Source organism: Artemia sp. Qi Xiang Cuo, chromosome 8 (genome assembly GCF_049724085.1).
Source record: "Artemia sp. Qi Xiang Cuo chromosome 8, ASM4972408v1, whole genome shotgun sequence".
Taxonomy (NCBI): Eukaryota; Metazoa; Arthropoda; class Branchiopoda; order Anostraca; family Artemiidae; genus Artemia; species Artemia sp. Qi Xiang Cuo.
The window spans coordinates 61074838-61097443 of record NC_142801.1 but is presented as its reverse complement, the minus strand read 5'-3'; positions in this window follow the sequence as shown (position 1 = coordinate 61097443).

The following is a 22606-nucleotide window of genomic DNA, read 5'->3' as shown; positions in this document are numbered from 1 at the left end:
GGCATGTATTTGCACATTAGGGGGTTGGGGGTACATATTCTGTGAATTTATAGGTTCTAAGAAATTCATGAATTTCTTAGAAAAACAAGGAAAAAATTGAAGATAAAGGCTCTCCCGCTGCAAAATGTGTTAACTAGGATTATTTTCCATATTCTGGAGTAAGAATTGTCTTCTTAATATGTTTCCTTATGTCCATATGGACTCCTATGCTTAAAATACTGGTTTGGCGGTTGGCTAATTTAAAGATTTGTTTATATATACATTGTCAAATTAGCCATCTGGCGGTATCCCAAATTAAACAATTAAAAATAATTAAACCATAATTTTTAAAGACTAATTAAAATTACTTTATTAACGCACTAAAAAAACTAATTAAAAATAATTTTTTTAATTATTTAAAATAATATATATTTCAAGCTAGGGGCACTAAAATATTTCTGTTTCAGTTATGGACGAATTTCCCTTCTTAGATTTCCCTCTGCAAATGTAACCACATTCACAAAAGCAGTCTATTTCACTTTTAGCCTCAATAAGAAAAGAAGAAATGTGAGATGAGTCCTTTTGTTTTTGGCTGCACCAATATGGTTTACGCGCCTCAAAGCTTTTTTTCGCAAAAATCGTGTTCTGATATCAGCTGGCCGCGCTGCGAGTCTAATCCGTTATTTAGTAATAATTTGCCTATGTCTTTCAAGGCACATTTGCAAAAATACGCCGTATGGGGTTTGTAATTTGCAAAAATTTTATGTGTCAAACGTTCATTTCATTGACAAATCAAAATTAACTTTTAAAAGCTCTGAAGCAGATGCATCTAAGAATTTCGAACTTAAATAATGCTTAACATTAATTTCACAAAATCAATGCTTTTTGAAAGCTGTCTAGAAAGTGATTTTTGTTTTGTCAATCAAGAAACCATACTAGAACTGTACGGCTTCTGTCGTGCCTTGATTCTTTTTTTTATTTTCTTAAGTGGATTAAATAGAAAATTTTGACTTTTAGCCTTTACTACCATTCATAAATACAAAAAAAGTAACTCCAGTCTAGACCAAACGGTAATTCAAAAGGTGTTATGCGAAGAAACTTCCATTTAGAAAGATTTAAGAAAGTTAAATTTACAGCCCAACCCTCAAACTGAGTAAGTTGTATTGGTTAGCTTAATCCGTTTTCCTTTTCCTTATTTCAGTTCTCAAGAAATTTAAAAGTGTCATTTCCTCTAAAACACGTTAGTTCTTTTTTTCTTGCTCTTAGAAATAATTGAAAAGTGGGGCTTGATATCAAATTTACTTTCATGTGCCCCTCTTGATTTTTCACCTCCTGTGGGGTGAAAATACGGAATTTTTTCGGGGGGGGGGGTTACATAAAAACAACTTTAAAAAAGACATCAAAATTTTTTATATTTTTTTATAATTTTTTTAATTCAGATTGGCGTAATTCTGGGATTTTGAAAAATTACCGCTTTTAGGGTATATTCACTGAAAAATGCTTTTTTTTGGCATTTTTTATTTAAAAATTGAAAACCGACAAATTTGCCCCCTTTCTGTTTTTTACTATATCCTGGACGCCATAACAACCTTCCTCTTCGAAATGACTAACCCTTAATAATGGTATAAAAAAAACGGAGTCAGATTTCGTAGCTTTTCTTCACTCCTGTGTTTTCAGGTATATTCACGAGTATATACCCTATGTAATGTAACGTCTTTTGAGTTAATTTGACCCTCAGTGGTGGGAATGTTACAGATTTGGGGGGCTAGTATCCGTACTACTACTACTACTAACAACTCGCTGCAGCACTAAGCCGCATGAGACCAACAAAGCTTTGCATGGTCCACCCCCCAACTCTATTCCAAGTCTCTTTACCCCCCCCCCCTCATTAAGTTCCGATGTCCTTCGAATCCTTCCTCATGACCTCTCCCCATTGGATTTTGGGAAGACCTACTTTTCGTTCACCCCTTGGCCCTAGATGGACGACTAAAATTAATAACCTTTGGCAATCCGTAAAACGTATCCTAGCCATTTCAATCTTTCTTACTACAACTGAATTCATTTACAAAACTTGTAAAATAATTACATTAAATTAAAAAATCGTTAACAAATTTAATTCATAAATTAAAACAAATTTTTATTGTTAAATTTATGACAATGTTAGATTAAACTTATAAATATAAAATACTTAGTACTTAACATTATCCTCCCTGAAGAATATCTAGGAAAAATAAATAAGGTTGAATAATGCAGTGATTAAAAAAAAACATATATATATGATGTTTTGAAAATATATGGAGAAACAATATCAGAAAAAAGCTGAATGTTTTTCTGGAAAGCTCACTTGAGAGAAAGTGTCGAAGTGTCATCCAGGATGAAAATGTATTTTTCAGAAAAAATGTCGCACTGACAACGCTGTTTTTACTGTATCGTATTAACAGGTGGAACTATAAGTACTCGATCCCTACCACCCAGCCCAACCCACAATAAAAGTATACTCTTTTCAAGAAATTTTTACATAAAATATACAACCTCTCAAAAGCATACAGACTCATAAATTGACTCTTGAAGGTATTCTATTGATTACCCTTTCTATTTGATGCTTATACAATTTTTTTTTTTTTTTTTTTTTTTTTTTTTTAAGGGTCACTTATTATTCAAAAGTCACTTCTGCCCTTGTAGCTATACAAACTCAGCAAAATATGAGCTACACATGTTCCATCATAATTTCCATTTACGAAGTCTAGCTTTACCGTGAGTAGTTCCGTGATTACGGACTGTAACTCATGACATTCATTTTAATGATTGTTTTTTTTATTAAATTAATTAGTTATTTTTGCTGTTCTCAAAAAAAAATATTAGTCATTTTGTTTAATGATTGTCAAGTTGCATGTTTCCATATCATTTTTTAAATTAGTAAACAATAACATGTTCCAAAAATATAAACGCGGCAACAGAGATTTTGTTTTTCTGAATTCCTAAATATTTGTCAGAATAGTTAGAATATTTACTAGAAGGATTTTTTTGACAAAACTTAGTGGTACGTAAAGTTTATTTTCCAAGCTATGCATTCTGGGGATCAAAACGTGAACCAAACTCTGAGGGATTGAAACTGGAGGGTGGATCTAAAATATTGTTATCAGGACGTCTCACAGAAGACGTTGTAGGAATCGAATAAGCTTCGTGGAAACAAGTGTTTGCATTGTTTCGGGTAGCACCCTATCCCGTCTCTGTAGAGGGGGGTGATTGGTTTCCTAAAACGTCTTCAATTACAATTTTTTATTCAGGACATTCTCTATGCTCAAGATGTCTTATTAACACACAAATATTCGAATACAGCCAAACATTGAGGTAAGCTGGGATCAAAGGCTGCTTATTATTAAACAATTCTTATCATCCGAAAAGACAACTAAAATCAAAATAAGAAAAAGAACATGACGTCTTAGGACAAGAGAGGTATCACTGCTAAATTATTTACTTTAATCTCACATAAAGTGATTAAACATGTTTTTAAAATTATGATATATATATATGTATTTTTTGGGACGTTTGGACAGGGTCTTTTTTGTTGTTTTAAAGGTGCTGCCTTTACAACAAAAGGCGCTGCTATAAGTCCTTTTTAAAGGGCTTTTTAGCCCGTAAGATCTAAAATATCCCGTTTTACCGACTTAGAATTTTTGCCAACTATAACATAAAAGCAGCCGAACATTTCAGAAAATTGCTGCTTTTAGGTTCCACGAGCTTGCTGTTAATATTAAACGATACCTTTTTGAAGCATTTAATTTATTTTTTATAGTGTCTATTTAAAGAAAAGTTATCTCAGAAATACCATCAGAATAAGAACTTTTGGCGCTGAAAAGCACTTGTGATGGTAATAATAGAAGGGGAATTTACCGGTTTAAAATTTTTGCTGATTTTAACGTAAAAACTACTGAACATTTCACAAACCTTATCGCATTTACATTCCTTTAATAGTGTCTGGTTGAACAATGAAGCCGCTTTTTCAGGCTCAGCGGGTTCGAACACGGGTGTGAAACTTCGGACCCGCTGAAACTAGACGAGAAACTTGAAGCTAGACGAGAACAACCCGTGTTCGAACCCGCTGAGCCTGAAAACGCGGCTAAGTTATCACGGAAACCTCCAACAATTGAATTAGTAACCGTTGCGGCGCTGAAACGCACTTGATGGAACGAGATTCTGGTCGTAATTCTGGGTAATTGCTTCTGGTCGAAGACCAAGTTATTTCAGAAACCACTATGAATTGGTTAGGTAATCCCTGTGGCGCTGAAATGCAATCATGATTATAATAATGGGAGTGTAATTCGTAGCTTTTTCAACACACAGAAATCAGCGATCGAAAGTGTTTATTGTTTCCTCATGTCTTCACAGCTGCGTTTTTGTCTGACATCAGATGATGTAAATTGTCTGTTCAAATTACCTACTGTCTTTCATTGGGGGAAGTTATTTGGCTAACGGAGGAAAACAAGTGGGGAAAGACCCCTCAGGCTAGGGATTATATACTAATGTAAATGTTGTATTCAGTGTTAATGAAATTCAAGGATTTCTGTTATTTTAAGGATGATTAAATATATCTGATATTGTGACTGATTTTGTCTCTAGATGTAAGATAGAAGAGAAGTGTTGCATTGGCAGTTTTAGGCGGAACAGTGCACTTGTCTCGAGCACAACATTTCAAACAATTAATCTAACGGTTCCGAAATTTTTGAAATTTTGTTTCTGCTAAAATGAAGTAGAGGGCGCAGCTAATTAATGAAAGTAATAAATTACTGATTAATTAGTAAGTTAAACTATAATTAAATTGAGATATTAATAATTTCAAAATATATAATTAAATTGAGATAATATTAATCAAAAAATAAATTACTAATTGATTGATTAATTGAAAATAATTTGTTAATAAATTAAATTTTTTGTTAAAATTTGGCCTGAAAATTTTTGGGAGACATGGGGGGGGGCTAATCAAGATCCCGGGCGCAAGAGAAGCCAGAGCCGCCACTGAAGTGATGTTGTCGTAATGACAGTTTTTTCCTATGTCAAGATTATCCTATGCAGGGTTGTTGTTGATCTGAGAAACTCACAAGAGATATCATCTTAAGTCACATATTCGTATACATAATAGGTGGAGATAATGATTTTATTGCTCTAGGCCAAGAAAATCCTGTTCAGGGTTGCCACTCATCTAAGACGTCAACAGACAAATCTTTCGAAAAATAAGAGAACCTGGAAAGTGTCGGTAGAAATTGCTAACCTAATAAAGTGATATCATATTAATGGCTTTACATTGTCAGTTGCGTTATAAATAGGCTATAATGTGGAGAAATCCTTCGTTTACAATCTTTCATCAAGATCAATTGGGTTCTAGCCAAAATCAATATGTAGTTGTAGCCATCAATTTGGCTGTGGCCAAAAAAAATACCAAAAAGTGAGCATCAAGATTGGGCATGCTCAAGGATAAAGTAAAAATCTATTTCAGGGAAATAAGTGTAGCTTTACATTTTCTTTCTTTTAATAGCATTTATCCTATCAATTTTGAAACATCATATTTGTATATTCTTCAAAGCATCACGGCTCTAGGTCAAGCTTAGATAAAATACCAAGCTTTGTTAAATGAAAATAAAGACCGGTATTTAAAATAAAAAAGAAACTGCTATCTCTTCATGCTAAACTTCAACAAGTACTTTTCTAAAAAGATGTTATAGGTTAACAATTAGTGTCATTTGGTAGCTGCAATTTTTTTTTTATTTAACTAATTAATATGAAATAATTGGAATCAAAATTTTGTTGTTTGAAGCAAATGTGAATAAATAAACCCTCTCATTCTCATTTTTTTTTTTTTTTTACTTTTTAAGTGTGTTGCTCTGCAAAAATACTAATTGAAGCATTCATAATAAAAGCCTTCAGTGGCGTCAATTCGCGAGGATCTAGAGAAGGGGGGAGTGAATTTTTACAAAATCTATGGAGCAGGGCAAATTCATCTTTTTTCTGTAATTTCTCAATGAAAATACTAAAAAAAAAAAACATTTTTAGTGAAAAACTCAAAATACTGATCAAAACATCCCTCAATCTTTACGCTAAAGTTTTTTTAGTTAAAAAAAAACCTTCTTATTCTCAACTAAACGGCACTTGTGTTTCAGGAGGGGTCCTTAAAGAATTAGGCTAAGACAAATGGTCAAACCTTAATGTAAAGACCGAGGGATGTAAAGACCAAAATTGGTGAACCCTAGGCATGGTTGTTAATTGGTCATGTGTTAAGTAACATGTAACAACATAGAGAGAATATATTCTCTTTACTGTGGTTATTTAAACAGCATATACTCACACGTCCCGGTACATAAAAGGTAAAATTGACTCACTTTAAAGTATGAGACGCAAAAGGGGCTCATATCACCAAAGTAGTGCTTTTCTTTTTTTTTTCTGAGCATCCAGGTTATGCTAGAGCAAAGGATTTTCTCCAAAGTAAGGAATTCATCTGTTCATATAAGTCGTACTTTCACACAAGTCATTTTGAATTTTTTTATTTTCATTATACTTAATGTTAACTGGCCACTTTGAAAGGGGTTTAAAAAGCGTGTTTTGGTCATTAATACAACTGGTAAAAAAAAATAATAACCTCTAGCTACTGAGATTCCAAGATGGACAAATTTTTAGCTAGAAATGACATATTTTGTGGATGCTCAGGGGACACATTCATGAAGCAGCGTAGGCTAACGTTCGTAACGTTGGTACGTTTTAAATAAGTCGTTAATTTTTATGTTACGGTGCTAAAAACGCTTCAATATTGGTACGGTTTTGAATTTATGTTACAGTTATGCAACGTTTTTGAATAAGGAATGAATTGCACATTTTCTGAGCAATCTACTTTTTCGCGTGAAAAAATTCAGCTCTTTCCTATATAGTTACACTGTCGTAACTATCAACATTCTTTCATATCGAGATAGGGTAATATTCGTACACAATCATTCAACTAATATGATGATAATTAGACCCCGGCGCCACGCCGACGCATCGACCGAACACCGCCAATGAGAGGCCCGGTTGACCGCCGCCGAAGTATCGCAACGCCGCCGGCACACCGCATGCGTTCCGCCGCCGGCAGAGGCGGCGGCGTGTGGCTGTCTTTGAATTAATTTTGCGGCAATTCTTTATTGCGTCTACCGCAAAGTCGGAGCTTTGATTTTTCGATTTTCCTGATTAGAAATCAAGCAGGGCTTGCACTATCCCCGAATTTTCGGGGGTTTCCCCGAAAACCTATGTGTCACCCCGAAAAAAAATCGAATCCCGAATCTTCGAAAATCACCCAGTCACGATGCCACTATTGACTATCCCTGCCAAATATTATTTTGTATACCCTTATTCTTCACTACTCTCTTGTTCATTAATTTTCTTCTCTTGTGTTGCATTGCATATAAACCAGACAGATGCAATTGCAATATACACGGTTCTTCATGTGTTGACAAAAGTATCGTCTTTATGAAATTAAATAAAAAAAAAGTTTTTTTTACCGAATTTAATGAGCGACATTAAAACTTAAAACGAACAGCAATTATTCCGTATATGAAAGGGGCTGTCCCCTCCTCAATACCTCGCTCTTTACTCTAAAGTTTTTCTATTGTTTTAAAAAGTAGAGTGGTTAAAAAGAGTCAAACTTTATCGTAAAGAGCGAGGCGTTGAGGAAAGGACAGCTCCTTTCATATACGGAATAATTGCTGTTTGTTTTAAGTTTTAATGTTGCTCCTTACTTTCAGTTAAAAAAAACTGTTCCCCCCCCTGAATACTTGGATATAGCCTTGGTTAGAACCAAAAATGGCTCATTTTAACAGTTTCAACTATTTTATCAGTATCAGCTGTTCATAATCTTATGTAAAAACAACAAGTTTTTTTTTCATGGCTTGATAATATGTCTAACCATTCGGAAGGGGAGGGAGGGTGTTACCAAAAGAACAATACATGTCGGGTTTTACAATTACTTACTTACAAACAAATTATAATGAAAATATATTCTATTATTATTTACCAATGTTTCATTAAAAAAAAAAAATCCAGAATCCAAAATTACTCCTTTGTATAATGTAAGTATGACTATTGGCGGAACAAGATTCAACTGATACAAGATATCGAACGCAAGGACTTGATTAAAGTCAAAAATAATTTAGTGCGAAATCTGTTTCTCACATCATCGCAAAAGATAATCCCACGAAAGTGAATGTTATCACAATTTACTATACGAGTGAGCAAAATGGGTGTATTATCATTAGACCCCGGCGCCACGCCGATAAGGGAAGACCGGTGGTGGCGGGGCCAAAAAAACAGTGGCGGCGCGCCTCCGGCACGCTGCCGATGATTTTTTAGTGCCACCGCCGGTGAGATGTCGGCTGCGCGCCGCCGGCGCGATCGATGTTGATCGCAAACATTAATGTTTTCATCAGTGTTTCTCAAATCCAAGCTTGAATCTACAACAGATTAGGGCATATTCATGAGTTAGAAACTTCCCAAGTTTCGGGCTGGACGCTGGTCTTCTTCGTTATTCATCAAGAGATGCCGAAATCTGGTAGAAACGAAATGGCTGTGGAGTTGCAGAACCCTTGAAAAATAGTTGAAATAATAGATAATAGATTCGCCGTGGCATTCAATAAGATCCAAGGAATCTAATTAAAAGGGAGCACACACAAAAGCTATAGGTTAATAGCCTATGATAAATCCAAAAATACCCAAGACAATAAAAAGTCCCGGTGAGGGGGGCCTGGGTCTATCAAGATGTTTTTATGGTTTCCCAGGGAAATTGATATCATTTTCTTCCGTCTCCACTTTAAATGAAAAATAAAAATAGCTTTTTGGCATTCCTACTTTCAATTAAAAAACACTGAGGTATTATCATTTAAAATAATAGCTCCCTATCCCCCACTATAGACAATAACATAGGCTAAAATTTTCTCAATAACTCATATTTTTGGGGTAACTTCCATTTCAATCTTCAATCCCCCAACCTTGTACATAGTCTATAGCTAAATTTTGTCTCAAGAGAAGGTGTTTTTTTTTGGGGGGGGGTTAACATTTTTTCAGGAAGAAGAATGTATTTTCTTTAATCTACCAAGCGTTCAATAAGTGTGCATCAAACATTAAGAAAACGTTTCTAAAAATATAAAAAGAAAACAAAATTCTACAAACTTACGATTCAGCTGTCAGAACAATCTGTTGACTATCAATTTCAGAATTCAACCGAATCTGTATAGTGTATAAGTTCCGTTCAATTTAAAAATAAAATTCTTGATTACGAATGATGTAAGAAACTTATAGCAATTGGGAAACTGTAAGCAAAAGGTTTTAATCTCAATCAAACAGTTTATGGTAACGAACTGTAAGTAAGGAGCGACCCAGCTCAATAGTAACCAAAACTCTAAGATACGGATACCAATAGATACATCCAAAGAATCGGATTTTTATGCTGATTTGAAATTTATAATATAATACCTAATATATATATATATATATATATATATATATATATATATATATATATATATATATATATATATATATATATATATATATATATATATATTTTATCAAGTTTAGTGTTACCCATCAAAAGTTACGAACCTGAGAATATTTGTATTATTTTCGAAAAAGGGGGGAAACACCCTCTAAAAGTCATATTATCTTAATGAAAATCACACCATCAGATTCAGGGTATCAGATAACCTTAATGTAGAGATTTAAAGCTCCTATATGCAAAAATGTGGAACTTTGTAAATTTTTTTCTGCCAAACGAAAGATCACGGATGCGTGTTTATTTGCTTGTTGTTTTTCTTCCCAGGGGTGATAGTATCAATCCGGTGGTCCTAAAATATCGTGAGAGTGCTCATTCGAAGGGAAATCAAAAGTTCAGGTGTCCTTTTTAAGTGACCCAAAAAATTGGAGGACAACTAGGCCCCCTCCTACGCTCACTTTTTCCCAGTCACCAGATAAAAATTTTGAGATAGCCATTTTCTTCAGCATAGTCGAAAAATCTAATTACTATGTCTTTAGGTGTAAAATGACCCGCCACAGTCCCCGAGGGAAGGACTGCAAGTTGAACTTTGCCCATTGTTTACATGTAGTACTTGTTGTTATGAAGTATACAGCCATTTTTTTTTGGGGGGGGGGGAGGGGAGGGGGTGTGCTTGGGGTGGATTTCTTAGGCGAAAATCTTGCTTTGGTAGGGAATTTTCTGACGATTGAATATTCTAGGGGAAATTTTATTCTGGGGAGTTTTGATACAATTACTATGCGAAATTCTTTTTAATTGTCTTACATTCTCTTTACCAATTTTTTTTATACGGAGATGTTCCGGGAGAATTATCCGGGGGCTTTTTTCCGCGCGTTTTCTTTTCTGGGAAATAATTTCCATAGAGGGGAGCATTTCTGGAGTGATCGATAAACTGATTAGAGATTAAAGTCTTATTCCAATGAAAAAATGCTAAGGAGAATTTTTCAGGGTGAATCGTCCACAAGCAATTTTACAGAGAGGGTGGATTCTTAGCGAGGAGGGAACTGCTTGGAGGGAATTTGATGGCGGGGGGGGGGGTGCACTTTAGTTTGGAAGAAATTTCCCCAGAGGACTTTTCCTTGAGGGGGAGGGGTATATTTCATAGAGGATGAGCCAGATTTACCGGCATTATTTGAAAAACAAACAGAAATTGTGCCATATATAAAGGGTTGCCCCCTCTTGAATACCTTATTCTTCACGCTAAACTTTGACTGCTTACTAAAATTGAAATACAGGGACTATTTAATTTGAATTGGAAGCGTTTTTAAAAGTACTAACAGCTTTTGCATAAAGAGAAAGGTATTGAAGAGGGGACGACCCTTCATATCCGGAATAAATCTGCCAAAATTAATATGCAAATCGTGTTTTAATTGTTTATGCACGGTGAGCCAAAATCGAACCTGCATTAGTTGAAAAACATTCAGAAATTAAATAAAAAACAGGTTTTTTTAACTGAAAGTAAGGAGTGACATTAAAACTTAAAATAAACAGCAATTATTCCGTATATGAAAGGAGCTGTCCCTTCCTCAACGCCTCGCTCTTTACGCTAAAGTTTGACTCTTTTTCACCACTCTACTTTTTAAAACAATAGACAAACTTTAGAATAAAGAGCGAGGCGTTGAGGAGGGGTCAGCCCCTTTCATATACAGAATAATTGCTGTTCGTTTTAAGCTTTAATGTCGCTCCTTAAATTCAGTTAAAAAAAACTTTTTTTTTATTTAATTTCATAAAAACGATACGTTTGTCAACATAAGAATAACTGCGTATAATGCAATTGTATCTGTTTGGTTTATATGCAAAGTAGCACAAGAGACGAAAACTACCGAACATGAGAGAAGTGAAGAATTATGGTATACAAAGTAACATTTGGCAGGGATAGTCAATAGTGGCATCGTGACTGGGTGATTTTCGAAGATTCGGGATTCGATTTTTTTTCGGGGTGACACATAGGTTTTCGGGGAAACCCCCGAAAATTCGGGGATAGTGCAAGCCCTGCTTGATTTCTAATCAGGAAAATCGAAAAATCAAAGCTCCGACTTTGCGGTAGACGCAATAAAGAATTGCCGCAAAATTAATTCAAAGACAGCCAAACGCCGCCGCCTCTGCCGGCGGCGGAACGCATGCGGTGTGCCGGCGGCGTTGCGATACTTCGGCGGCGGTCACCCGGGCCTCTCATTGGCGGCGTTCGGTCGATGCGCCAGCCTGGCGCCGGGGTCTAATTATCATCATATTAGTTGAATGATTGTGTACGAATATTACCCTATCTCGATATGAAAGAATGTTGATAGTTACGACAGTGTAACTATATAGGAAAGAGTTGAGTTTTTTCACGCGAAAAAATAGATTGCTCAGAAAATGTGCAATTCATTCCTTATTCAAAAACGTTGCATAACTGTAACATAAATTCAAAACCGTACCAATATTGAAGCGTTTTTAGCACCGTAACATAAAAATTAACGACTTATTTAAAACGTACCAACGTTACGAACGTTAGCCTACGCTGCTTCATGAATGTGTCCCCTGAGCATCCACAAAATATGTCATTTCTAGCTAAAAATTTGTCCATCTTGGAATCTCAGTAGCTAGAGGTTATTATTTTTTTTTACCAGTTGTATTAATGACCAAAACACGCTTTTTAAACCCCTTTCAAAGTGGCCAGTTAACATTAAGTATAATGAAAATAAAAAAATTCAAAATGACTTGTGTGAAAGTACGACTTATATGAACAGATGAATTCCTTACTTTGGAGAAAATCCTTTGCTCTAGCATAACCTGGATGCTCAGAAAAAAAAAGAAAAGCACTACTTTGGTGATATGAGCCCCTTTTGCGTCTCATACTTTAAAGTGAGTCAATTTTACCTTTTATGTACCGGGACGTGTGAGTATATGCTGTTTAAATAACCACAGTAAAGAGAATATATTCTCTCTATGTTGTTACATGTTACTTAACACATGACCAATTAACAACCATGCCTAGGGTTCACCAATTTTGGTCTTTACATCCCTCGGTCTTTACATTAAGGTTTGACCATTTGTCTTAGCCTAATTCTTTAAGGACCCCTCCTGAAACACAAGTGCCGTTTAGTTGAGAATAAGAAGGTTTTTTTTTAACTAAAAAAACTTTAGCGTAAAGATTGAGGGATGGTTTGATCAGTATTTTGAGTTTTTCACTAAAAATGTTTTTTTTTTTTAGTATTTTCATTGAGAAATTACAGAAAAAAGATGAATTTGCCCTGCTCCATAGATTTTGTAAAAATTCACTCCCCCCTTCTCTAGATCCTCGCGAATTGACGCCACTGAAGGCTTTTATTATGAATGCTTCAATTAGTATTTTTGCAGAGCAACACACTTAAAAAGTAAAAAAAAAATGAGAAGGAGAGGGTTTATTTATTCACATTTGCTTCAAACAACAAAATTTTGATTCCAATTATTTCATATTAATTAGTTAAATAAAAAAAAATTGCAGCTACCAAATGACACTAATTGTTAACCTATAACATCTTTTTAGAAAAGTACTTGTTGAAGTTTAGCATGAAGAGATAGCAGTTTCTTTTTTATTTTAAATACCGGTCTTTATTTTCATTTAACAAAGCTTGGTATTTTATCTAAGCTTGACCTAGAGCCGTGATGCTTTGAAGAATATACAAATATGATGTTTCAAAATTGATAGGATAAATGCTATTAAAAGAAAGAAAATCTAAAGCTACACTTATTTCCCTGAAATAGATTTTTACTTTATCCTTGAGCATGCCCAATCTTGATGCCCACTTTTTGGTATTTTTTTTTGGCCACAGCCAAATTGATGGCTACAACTACATATTGATTTTGGCTAGAGCCCAATTGATCTTGATGAAAGATTGTAAACGAAGGATTTCTCCACATTATAGCCTATTTATAACGCAACTGACAATGTAAAGCCATTAATATGATATCACTTTATTAGGTTAGCAATTTCTACCGACACTTTCCAGGTTCTCTTATTTTTCGAAAGATTTGTCTGTTGACGTCTTAGATGAGTGGCAACCCTGAACAGGATTTTCTTGGCCTAGAGCAATAAAATCATTATCTCCACCTATTATGTATAAGGGCACTAGCCCTTTGAATTTCCAATCGAATGAGCTTTCCTGAAGTTTCTACGATAACGCCGTGTATAAAAACCTTATAGGCCCCCAGGGCATAACTTAAAACCCTTGCCCTGAGGGTTGTGGGGGAGTGTCCTCCTCAAAAACATATTTTCTATGTGGAAATCAACTACGCTGAGCAAAATGCCTATCTAAAAATTTTGATTGGATGTGTTTGGGGGCATGATGGGCATGGGGGGGGCTGGTTGCCCTCCAATCGCTTTTGACTATTAAAAAGGACACAAGCCTTTTGAATTTCCAATCGAATGAGCCTTTTTTGAAGTTTCAATGGCAATGCCTTCTATAAAAACCGTATATTCACCCAGAGCATGACTTGAAACTTTTGCCTGGCTGTCTTTGAGGGAGTGTCCTATTCAAAACATATTTTCTATCTAGAAATCAACTATGCTAAACAAAACGGCTATCTCAAAATTTTGATTGGATGTGTTTGGGGGAATTATGAGCGTGGGGGGGGGGGGGGCTAGTTGCCCTCGAATCGTCGAAAATCTAATAAATATGTCTTTGAGGACTTTCGACTATTAAATAGGGCACTAGCCACTCCAATTTCCAATCGAATGGGCCCTTTTCGAAGTTTCTACGACAACTGCTTCGATACGAAGTGCCCGGGTTGAGAAAAAAACACATTGTGCCCATATCGTTCTTTACTTAGGCAGCGCGATCGCGCTGCCTATGATTATGAGCAGCTGATATTGACAAAATATTTGGAAGTGTTAAAATGAGCTAATTATCGGTTATAACCAAGGCTATACTCAAGCATTGAGGAGGCAGTGGGTTAGTTGAGTTGGAATTTTCGATTTTATGCTAGGCCTTTTCCAAGTCATGATCACTTTTTTGACATTATAACCCCCCATCCCCTTTGAGGTTCCTCAAATCGATCTTGAGACGATAAACACAGAGTGCAGACGTCTTCCTTTTATAATAAGTGAGGCAGATTTAGATCTTAATCGGTCTGTAGTAAAATTTTGGAAGTGTGTTGCCAATTTAAAAGATTGAGCTGACAATCCTTCCTTAAAATTTCTTCTAATTTTATGCTTACATTGACGTGTCTACCCCATTCCAGTGCTGGAGCAGAGCGTCAGTTTTCTGAGTTAAAAACGATAAAGACCCCACTCCGCAGTAGGCTCAATCCAAAAAACTGTCACTGATCATATACATGTCAAAAGAGCAATTCCTTACCCAAGTTCTTGGGAAATCCCGGATACCCTTGTAAGGCAAGCAAGAAAGTGGAAAAAGTAAATTCCTAAGTTAACCATTCTCCCAAATTGATTATGTTTCCTTCGCTGTATAAGTATCTAATATGTTGTGTCTTAGATCTAGACAGTAAATAAGTTTTAAATTAAGTCCTAAACGATTATCTTGTTGAGTTGTTTAGCTATATTTTGCTAAATAAAAATAAAATCTTTGCTTGTCTTTTTCTTCAAAGTATCCTATATTACATCCTTATCAACGGCAAATTGAAAACAAGCTAAGGCAAACCTTGTCAGAACTTGAGCAAATGCATACTATGCATAACATACAAGTGATTTGTTTCATTCCTCCACATTCTCGGGGATTTTTGTTTTTATGAAGGTGAAAGAAGATCAATTTAATGGTTTATTTTCATTTTTCTTGCGTAAAAACAAAGTGTCATTCAAAATTGCTCAAGAAAAAAGGCAAAATTACACCAGAATCAACTCGATTTTCTTCTATCTAATAATTGTTTGTGCTGTAAAAACAAAAAAGTTGGTTTTCAAATATTTCAATTAAGAGACGGAAAAGGTACCTTTTAGAATTTGGAGGGAGGCTTTTTAATGAGATTACATAAAAAAAATCAAATTATACAGGCAACACCCCCCCGCCCCCTTTTAAGTGCCACTCTTTATAGTGAAATAAAAGCCGCTGCCTTGAACAGAGACTTTCTATCAAAAGTTACGAAAAAGATACGTTTTTAAGAGCCTGGACGCTATAACATTTTTTGGTCTGGTGGCAACCCTGCTTAGACAGCTAACAAGTTTACCATTTTTGCTCTTAGGAGATTATTTGCTAGAAAGTGAACTAGGAAAGTTTACCAGGTTTTTGAAGATAGAACGGAGAGTTTGGCAGAAATTTAAAAGTCGTAATAGCCTGAACCATAAAAAAATAGGAACAGTCCATCAGGTTAAGGAAGGTGGGGCCTATAGTAGTCAAAGCAATGAAGAAGCCTAAAACCCTCCTTTTGTGGAAATTGTACGCCCCTTGTTTGCTTTTATGAGAAGAGAATTAAACTACAGAATTCAAAATAGAGCTTTTGAGTAAGTGCTTTTAATAAACAGCCGGATTATTCAATCTGAGTAATCCTAAATAAATCATCAGATTTTGCAAGAGCCATGACTTTTACCATAGAGGCAAGCATGAGCTGTCGAGTTTAAATTTCTTGCCAGAAATTCTTTGTAGATGTCTAATAACGAAGAATTCTTAATAGTAGTTTTGTAGTCACCTGTTTAGTTAACTAATAATCCCTTCTTAGTTAACTAAGTTATTGGTAACCAGTTATTGGTAACCAAATTGGTCTTATTTGGAATCTTTTACCAACTTACTGCTAAGCAGTAATTCATCTAGTGCATAGTTGTTTGTGAGAAAAAATATCCTTTGTTTTCTCTTTTCTAATAATAAGAGAATTTAGGCGGTAATAGTGGCTTCAAGGTTAGATAATATATCTTTTTAAATGAAATATACACGTTTTCAAGCATAAGGCATATACATGAACATAACATCATACCCCCCCCCCCCCCCCCGAAGCTCTATGGTGGAGAAACCTGTCAGGGAAAAAATCACTAAAGAAGCAAATGAAAATGAGAGGCAGTCGCAGTTGAGTTTAAACAGTTGAGGCTGTATGGGTCTGGGGCTATTGTCAGGGAATCATTTTACCCAAGCCTGATATAGAAGGTGTTGCAAACTCTTATTGTTAAAAATTGACATGGCTTAAAACAAAAGGCTGGCAATTGTCTCCTAAAACCTTATAGTAGCCGAAAATACGCGCCTAAAATATGAACTATAAATGCTGCTAAAGGCAAAAAACGATTTTTTTTTTTTTAACCAATTTCCTCTTTGTCTTTGCTGTCTAAAAGTCTGTAGTATCTTTGAATTAAGACTTAAAATAGCCACTGTATCTGTGGGAATATGGCATTTTAAGAGGTTTTGGAATTAAAAATACTTACTCTTTATTCTGGAAACTGGAGACTTGTAGAGTTAAGTAGCACGTATAAATTTACCTAAACATTTAAATACCAATAGCAAGCATAAAATAATATATAAAATAGCTATAAAAATTCATCCAAAATTCACCAAAATCTCTGTAATTTGCCCTGGAATTTGACTAACCTTAGAAAAAAAAGGTTGATCATTAAGTTATGCGCCCACTTCTTATCACAAAAAATCCCAGCTGCCAGCTGCCAGGATGTTGAGAATACTGGTGTGATGTTGCACTTCTGTAAATGTTAGCATCCAGTTCTCTCGTTTTCAAATGCTGTGTTTTGCATTTTCAAGGGGAAATGTGCATTCCATTCCAGTGAACCTTCCTACACCAGGCTTACATGATAAGGACGTTAGTGTTAGTGTCTGATAAAGTACAATTTGTTACCAGCTACTAGACATAAATGCCACCATCCTTATGGGTTTTCTTGATAGATATGACCATAATCGGTATACTGAAGTCTGTATCTCTAATTTGTCGTTTAGTGTTTATTTTTATTTTTTTCTGAGAGAAAATGGTGTTTTTTTTGCCTTTGGTGGAAACCCTGGCTTCACATTTGATATAATTATATGTAGCCTACTAATGTATAAGTGCGCGTCAGCAACGTGATTAATGCTATATACAAGACTTGCCATCTGATAAACAGAAAAACCAATGAGATCTGGGGATTTTTCTGTCACCTCTATTTTTCGCTTTAGGACATCTTACCGAATGTTTCTGGTTGAATAAGATTTGGAAAAAATCTGTGTGATTGTGGCATTTAAGAGCTTTTGGCGTGAAAAACAATTATCTTTATTTTGGAGACAAGCAGAGATCAATGGGAACTATAAATTCATCTAAAACATGGCTTTAAAAACGCATTCACAGGATAGTATCACAAATGTGTCCTACTTCTGCAGTTTCTCCCTGGAATTTGATCAACCTTAGAAAAAGGGTTGCTTATAGTTCTTAAACGACCATTTTTACCGCCAAAAATACCTATGTTGGATCCGGATCATATTTACTTAGCTTCCAGAATGTTAAGAGGTCTTGATGTTGGGAATCATCAAACCTGTAGATGTTGGGAAATGCATGCCAAAAGGCAAGTTCTATCTTTCTCAAATGCAACCTTTTGCATTTTAAAGTAAAAATATTTTTTCATTTTATTGAATTTAACTTGATACAGCTAAAATAATAAGGGCAATTAAGATAGTGTCTGCTAAAGTGCAACTTGTCACTAGTTCGAAGACGTATATATCACTATCATAATTGTTTGACTAGATAGATATGGCCCCTGAGCGTCCTTCGGTTTTCTTCACTAGTTAGCTATTAAGTACATTTTGCCGTTTTTTATTGCAATTCTTAGTTAGCTTTGAACGTTCTGTTTCGGGAACGGATTCTTAGTTAACTAAAATGTTGACTACAAAATTACTTTTAAGAACTTTTCATTGTTAGATATATACAAAGAATTTTTGGCAAGAAATTTGAACTCTACAACCTGTGCTATCTTGTGGATATCTACTAATTTTTGGCAAGAAATTTAAACTCTACAGCTTGTGCTATGTATGGTAAAAGCTTTGGCTCTTGCAAAACACGATGATTCATTTAGAGTTTCCCTGATTGAATAATACAGCTGATTGTTAAAAGCACTTACTCAGAGGCAGTATTTTAATTCTCTTCTTTTAGAAGGAAACAAATTTTCAAAGTAAAATTTTACAAAAGGCTTGGTTTCGGCCTTCTTCATTATTTTGACTACTACTACAACAAACCTCATATTCCTGAACCTGATGGTCTTTTCGTAATTTTTATACGGCTCATGTTACAGCGATTTCTAAATTTCTGTCTAACTTTCCCTTCTATCTGCAAAAGCCTGATAAACATTCTGATAAATACAACGCTAGAAGAATATAAAGCAAACTCGATAGTTCCATATGTTTTGTTTAATCGAACGCAACTGAGAATAGCAATCTGCTTCCTAAGCAAAGTATAAACATATACAACAAGTACTGACAAAACCTATCCTCTCCAAACAAAAAAGTGACCCTTTATCCGCGTCTCCGGAGACGATTCCATACCTATGCGAACCTGGCGAGTAAATCACAAGTTCCATAGGTGATTATACTTGTTCCGTATAAGCTGTATTAAATTTATTGGCTCGGAGCGATTAAGTAGTACAACATTTACCCTCTAGAGGCGCTGAGGTACGCGGGGTCACTTTTGGAGAGTTTTGTCAGTACTTGGTCAGTATGTGTTTATACTTTGTTCCTAAGCAAGGTACTTCAGCTTTTCAAAAACTGTTCTCTATGATAAAGAAGTCAGATCGATTTTTTCATCAAAAACATAATTCCTGAGATCTGTATATTACAGATTGTCAAGTACGGCTATGCTAAATAATATTTACTTATTAACAGTTGTTCTACATTATTTTATCTATCTTTTTCGTGAATTCAAATTATTTGAAGATGTAAAAAGGATTCTATAATGTGATTTGAGGAGTTTGATTTTACAAAATCTTCAAAAAGAGTATATTCTTTTATTAAACGCTCAAACATTTGAAAATATTGAAAAGGCATGTCGATTGTGTTTTATCCAGTACCCTTAAATAATGAACATAATAATCGTACTTGAAAAATGTAAGGTTAGGAAACGACTGTAATCATTTTCCAGGCATTGTTTTCAGATTTGATTCCCCATAAAAGCCTTTCCTCATGAAACATTGCATCAAGACAGTTTTGTAGCTATTAAGTAGATTTTGCTTCTTTTTTTTGTAATTCTTAGTTAACTTTGAACATTCTTGTAATTCTTGGAACTTTTAGTTAACTTTGAACGTTCTTTTTGACGAACAGATTCTTAGTTAACTAAAATATTGACTACCAAACTACTATTAAGAATTCTTCGTTGTTAGGTATCTACAAAGAATTTCTGGCAAGAAATTTAAACTCGACAGCTCATGTTCGCCGCTATGGTAAAAGGCTTGGCTTTTGCAAAACATGGTGACTCATTTGGGGTTTTCCTGATTGAATAATACAGCTGTTTATTAAAAGCACTTACTTAGAGGCTATTTTCTCAATTCTGAAGTTTAATTCTCTTCTTATAAAAGGAAACAAGAAGTGTAAAATTTTCACAAAAGGGTTGATTTCGGCCTTTTTCATTGTTTTGACTACCATTGGCCTCACCTTCGTGAACCTGATGGTATGTTCCTAATTCCTTGTTCAGCTCAAACTATAGCAACTTCGAATTTTCTGCCAAATTTTCCATTGTATTTTCAAAGGCCTGGTTAACTTTCTGGTTCACTTACTTAACTTTCTGGCAAATAAAGCGCTAAAAGTGAAATAAGTAGACTTTTTATTTAACTACGTTTTGTTAAATGGAACGCAACTCTGGTTGTATCGCTTTCTGTGCTGTCAGACTGGAACCTAGAAGAAAAGGATTTTGGTTTCTTGAGCCCATAATTATGCTTTTTGGATAGGATAGATAGGTTATTTTACTTGGTTAAACAAACAAGTTATTCAGTTGTATATTGTCATTTACTTTGATGAAGGACAAGTTGAATTTTGTCTTTTCTTAACATAGGTTCTGCATAGAATATAATCTGATAATAAAATAACGCATTTCAATTCTAACCTGCTAACCAAACAAAAGCATGTTATAAACAAAGGAAAGAAAAATACAAACAGAACAATTAAATATATCATAAACACAATTATCTAAAGAAGGAGGCATACAAACCCATGTTGAGTTTGAGGGGAGTCTGTGAGCAAGCTCAGATAACTTTATAGTTATATCTGGAAGCCAAAATCTGTGAAAATCAACATCATCACTTGAGTTATCGCAATGTGTTTAAAACGCGGTGAAAATCGCTGCAAAGTGGCCCAAGAACAAATAAAAGTTGCATGCGTCAATTTTTCTGAGTGAGAGCCAGAAAATAGTAAAGAGTGAAAATCAAAAATCAGGCAAAGCAAAGGGAAAATAGGATAGAAAATAAATAAAAACTATTTTGATCTATTTTCCATCTGTTATATGCTTCAACTCATCTATTATCAAGAGAGTTTATATTTAATACGACCACTACTACACTTATTATAAATATATAAATGAATGTTGAAGAGCTGAAAGTTGACTCTTTGTCAGTGAGGACAGAGGCTCGAGTTCTGGTGTTGCTCGTTATTTCGTTTTGAACGAGGTCGGTGGCCTGACACCTTAAGTTCATCCAGAATCGATCCAGCTCTAAATGAGAACCTGGAGAAATCTAAGGAAGGTAAATAGGAAGAGTGTGTGAAAGTATAGGATGGTTGGCCCTCACTCAGCAGGGTTGCCAACTTGCACACCTTTCGTGTGCAATGCACTCTGTTTTTTTCATTACACTCTTTCACTCCACGGACCGGATTTGCACTCTTTTTGCCTTAAACAAATAATAATACATTATTATTTGTAATAATAATATAATAATGTAATAATACATTATTAAGGCAAAATAATACAAATAATTTTGCCTTAAACAATTTAAACAAATAATAAATGTTTGTTTATGCTATCGTCCTATGTAAAAAAGGATTATTTTCTATACTAGAAACAACAGTGAATAAGTTTATCCTGTTGAAGGCCATTTTAGCGTTCAATATAGCGTTACAATCAACTGTAACCAATTTCCATCGCTTAAACCCATTGGAAAGCCTGGTCTTTAATAGAAATTAGCTATCAGTGACATAAATCAACTGTAATATGCAAGAAGTCAATGGATCCAATCCTTTATGTACCCGAAGCCCAGACATATTCTCTTGATTCTTTGCTGGTTGGTAAGATAAGATTTTTATTTTTTTTAAATGGCCATCACAAGCATTCCGCTTTAAAATGGTACATAGGCCTAAAGCCTTTGCAGACTTTTATCATTTTGAGAGCAGACTTTGAAAAGGTTTGTTTTGGTTGTTGGTTCTCCATCGCCTTACTGCATGTTGCATACTCACTTTTCCATTTCTAAGAAGGATTCGCAGAACTCTTATCTCATTTGCATTTATTAGGGCCGTTTTTTCTCTCATCAATGTGATGAGAGAAAAGATCTTACATCTTTTTTCAGAAAACGCTTAAAAGTGAAATCGTTGAACTGAGATCTTACATCTTTTGTCGTTTTATGCAAACGTCTGTCATCATTCTGCTCTGATCAGCAGTCTGAGAAAAAGTTCTCTCATCATTGTTCTATAAGGCAGAACAGTGGCGTTCTTCACATTTTTTGCTAACATCAGTGAGCTATAAGATCTTAGGACAAAGATGAATTAAAAAATTATAATCTTTGCGGAAAGATGCGAGATCTTAGATAAAACGGTCCTACTCATATTCATTTATGTGCTCAAACTTAATGTAATCAAACCAAAGCAGTACATTCGCCAAACAAGGAGCTATTCACTTTCTGGGAATGTCCTAGAAAACTACTCATTTCATATAAAATTGGACATTAATTTACAAGAAAAGGAGAAAATTCAGTAGAGGAAGAAGAAGAATTATTCGTGTGACTAACAGTGTTTTCACCATTTTTTTTTCGCTGCCATGGTACGGTACTTGACTATAATAAATTCATGACTTGTTACTTGGACCCCTAGAACTCCTTTCAAAACATTAGGGCAAAATGGAGATAAAATTTTATCTAAACATTTGATGAAGTCAACTATAGTTTAGTTAAGGACCCAAGCAATCAAAATAAACACCTTCCAATTTAATTAGAGCAATATCTTTTACGCTAAAAAAAGAATGATA